We start from the raw sequence: 4422 nt of genomic DNA on the forward strand, positions 1-4422 counted from the left end.
GGCCCCGGCTCCGGCGACGGCGTGTACTGGTAGCGGGGCGGCGTCAGCGGCTGCCAGGCGGCCGGCTCGCAGCCGAAGTTGGGGTTGTTCGGCACGTAACTGTCCATCTCCGCCAGCGCCTGCAAGATTTATAGGACGCCTTACAACGCTGCCGCCGCCCGGAAAGCCGATACGACGCGGCCGCTTCATCAGTGCCGTGTAATTAGCGCCTATTTGGGAAGCCGGCGGCAAGCAAATTGGTTGCCAGACGACTGGGATGGAATCAGTGGTCACCATGGCGACGGAGGCTGGAGCATGGCGGCGGCGACCAACCAGCAGCCGGCGCGCGCCGGGGGAGGGGCCCGGGGAAGTGGTTTGACTGCCTCATCTTCTGCGCTCGGTGCGCTTGTCTGGCTGTGTCGGTACTGGAGGTGGAGCTGGCGGCAGTGGCAACTGCATTCTCGGCACTCAGACCCCTAACCCCGGAGATTGCTGTTGCGTCTGTAAGCGCTGGTCGGATGGTGCGTGTAAGGTTTTGCAAGGGCGAGACGGTAGCTCGGCGTCCGCGGCCGCACATTCACGGGGCTTCATCTGCTTTCGCGTCCGACAATCGCGGGCATATTGCTCATGAATATCGCTGTCGCATTGTGAGTTTCTGAACGCCTTAGTCTCTAAACACTTCAGGTTGTGCAAACACTGCATAAAACTGCGCTACCAGTGTTCAAGGCGAAAAAAGATAAGGACGATAACACTTTAGGGATCCTTATCTTATATTGCGTGACAATGACGTTTGCCATATGAATAGCTCCCAATAAATGATTTCAGAATCCAAAGGGTCCCTCGGCAGGATCACAAAATAGTTATTTGATCCCAAATGATGCTCCGCCAAAATTCAAGTAAAAATCAAAGCCTTAGAAATATATCTTGTTCATACAAAAAATACGTTCGGAATTCGGGAAATCGTTCAACGAAACCTTTAAAACTATTCCTGGATCTTAAAAATTCGGTGTCCAGGAACGAAGAGTCTGACTCCTACCATACATTTCTGAGGCATTATGTGTTGGTTGATGCGGTTATTTAGCTTAAGCCCGGCACTTTGAGGTGGTCTAAGCCGGCTGTTTTTTTTGCCAGGTTATACGTGAAACGTGCTGACTACACAATTTTCTCATGATACGTGTTTTAAGAAACACCTCTGTGGTTTTCAAAATTAATTTAAATCATGTAGACTGACATGGTTCGAGCTAGTAAGCACGTGACCGTGGGTGAAAGTTTCAATACGTTGGGAGGAGAGCCCTCTATCAACATTTCTGGACTTTGACGCGGAATCCGTGTGCATGCAATCCATCCAATCCAAGGTGGAAAAATTACTCCAAATCCAAAAAGTTTCTGTCGTTTCAAAGAACGTCCACTGCATATCCCGATGCACAAGCAACCCTGAGATGCGCGGTAAGCAACGGGCAGGTTTGTGTATAAGTGAAACGGCTAAATCAGAAGCAGCAACGTTTGTGGTATCCACATACAAATTTAAACGAAGAAAAGAAATGCTACAGACAATTTATTGGATTATTTTTGGACAATTCGATTTGCTTTAAAGGGTGATCCACATTTGGATGGGGTTTGTTCTCAACGTGCCATCTTGAAGAGCATTCGGTGCAGTCCGCAGCCCTGTCCTTTTTAAGACCTAAACCTTTTTAGTTCTTAAGCTACATGCCCGCGAAGATGTGCAGACTTTTTCGGGAAGGCTATTTCAAGGTCACCCAGTCAGTCATCCATGACGCCATAATGAGGTCATTAAAATCCGGCTATTCCGTTAGCCACGCGGCGAACAAAAGCGATATAATTGTCGAGTCGTTCACATCTGGCCTTCGTGAGCACGATGTCCTGATATGACGGCCAAAAATTGTCTCTCAATCAATATTTTGCAAGGTACGATGACGTATTCAATCACGCATTGTGGAACATGTTTACGAAACAGAGAAACTGTGTTGTCTAGAGCAGTCGTCTCCACCTAGAAGTGTACGAACGTTGCGAAGTGCGCATATTTCATCAAATCTCATGTTTGCTTCAATATCTTCAAATGTAAACATTCCTTTTCAAGGGAGTTTCCCACCTTTGCGGCATATTACAAAAGATTCTTTAGTGAAATCTCAGCACCAGTTAGTTTACCAATAGCACTGAGTTTTGCCACAGCAGCACCACTGAGACATATTAAGGATATCAATTGTAACTATTTTCGAGTCGTGCAAATTACGCTGTCCAATGTTTTTTTTTAACAAGGCTGCACTTCTTCCCTGCAGTCGTAACCGCCATCGTCATGACAACCTCCTTGCACACCTCTACTATTGCAAATAAAAGAAGGTATGTAATGTTTGTTTGCCCCAGCGACAATGATCTGATACCGAGAAGCGCCTGGTATGAACTTTAAACTAGTGCGTCACTTTGGGCCATGTGATGTTCCCATTCCTTAAACCAAGGTACGCCTCGAATAGAGCCACCGTGGTAAGCGCGATAGGAGAGAAATCAAAGTCATAGCATAACGAATTGACGAATTCGCGGCATAATAAGTTCTTTTTAAAAACTTTTTAAGCAAGGTTTCATGCTTTCGTAGCATTTGTTACACTAGCATTTTAGCACCTTGGTGTTTTGGCACCAAACATTACAGAACACACACACTGGAAAGAGCAAGACAAATGAAATGCATTACTTTCATAGTGGTGAGCAGGGAGTCAAATGAAATTTCTCCCTCGGGGTCAGCTGCTTCAAGTCAAAATTCTAAGCTATTCGGAAGGATTTAGAAAAAACTGGTATCACTAAGCAAATCGCAAGCATTTGATGTAGCAATAAGTGGAAAGTACCAAAGCGGTGATGCTCTCTTTAAAACATTTCCATGAACCAAACGCTTATTATCACCTCTTGAAAAAGTTTGTGGTGTGCCGAAGCAAGCGTTTTGGCGACCCTCCACCGAAGGAGCATACCCAGGCCATGGTGGAAGGGGGGGGGGGGGGGGGCATTGTAATGCCCATGAAATTTCGTCCTCTCGGAAAGGAATATTTGGGACTCGTTGTTGTGTCCCTGGAATTTGATATCTCCTGAAAGTTAAGGCTTGGAGGGTTCCAAAATACAGGTTCCGGAGCCTCTTCGTCATGACGTTTTGTCACCCTTGGGGAAGCCCAAACCTTATGGCTGACTCGAGAGGTTACCAGTGAAAGCGATGTAATGACTGTGCATTGCCGGGTAGCATCTTGCGACGGCCCAAAAATGACCGGGTGGAGTTATTTCACTGATTTCCGAAAATGTTAAGTGTTAAGAATTCAATTATCACCTGTAAGTTGCACACCACTCCGATCCTATAACACAGCCCTACCTTGCCCGTTAAATGACCCGATCTGCTGGCCGGACTTGGCTCCCAAGCATTGACCACAGAGACTCCCTTAAGACTGGTGCTCCCCAGAGCGAGCTGGCGCGCGTCGCCAGCCCACGGACAGAGCCATGCCTGTGTGTGTGTGTGGCGGCCCAGACGCCTGAGCTGGGTCAGCCACACCTCAGGTAATCCGTGCGTGCAATTGTCAGCAGCTGCTGGCAGGGTTGGCGCGGCTCAGCGCCCGCCGGCAGCTGCTGGCAGGGCTGGCGCAGCTCAGCGCCCACCAGCAGCTGCCCGCCAGGGCTGACGCAGCTCAGCGCCCACCAGCAGCTGCCCGCCAGGGCTGACGCAGCTCAGCGCCCGCCGGCAGCTCAGCGCCCGCCGGCAGCTCAGCCTCCCCCATGGCCCCTTCGCCTGGCCATTCCACTCCAGCAGCCTGCCGTCGTCCCGCTGATCGAGCACTCCCACACCTGCCGTCGTCCCGCTGATCGGGCACTCCCACACCTGCTGTCGTCCCGCTGATCGGGCACTCCCACACCTGCTGTCGTCCCGCTGACCGGGCACTCCCACACCTGCTGTCGTCGCGCTGATCGGGCACTCCCACACCTGCCGTCGTCCCGCTGATCGAGCACGCCCACACCTGCTGTTGTCCCGCTGATCGGGCACTCCCACACCTGCTGTCGTCCCGCTGACCAGTCTTTTCCACACCCGCTCACAACACACGCGCTTTTATCGGCTTTGGTCCGATAACCGTCAGTTGCAGGGGAAACTGTTCAAATCCTGAACCCAATCAACCGTATGCAACCAAGAAATTCAGATCAACAACAATTCTGGTCAGTAGTAGCGAAACCAAACGTTTGTGTCAGGTCAGGTCTTTCAAAATGGCCCGTAAGTTTGGATACGGCGGCGTTTTTACGTCGTCGTCACGTATGAATTTGCTGTTTACATTCGGAAATTTGGTCCCATGGGCCAAATAATAAAAAACTGCCACCGTCAAATAACGAACAGGTATCTGATTACGAAACAAATCTGCTTCGAGGATAAAATCTACCGACTAAGTGTATAGACTCGACCACACATGA

The sequence above is a fragment of the Pollicipes pollicipes genome, unplaced genomic scaffold (assembly GCF_011947565.3).
Source record: "Pollicipes pollicipes isolate AB1234 unplaced genomic scaffold, Ppol_2.1 Scaffold_7261;HRSCAF=8764_pilon_pilon_pilon, whole genome shotgun sequence".
Lineage (NCBI taxonomy): Eukaryota > Metazoa > Arthropoda > Thecostraca > Pollicipedomorpha > Pollicipedidae > Pollicipes > Pollicipes pollicipes.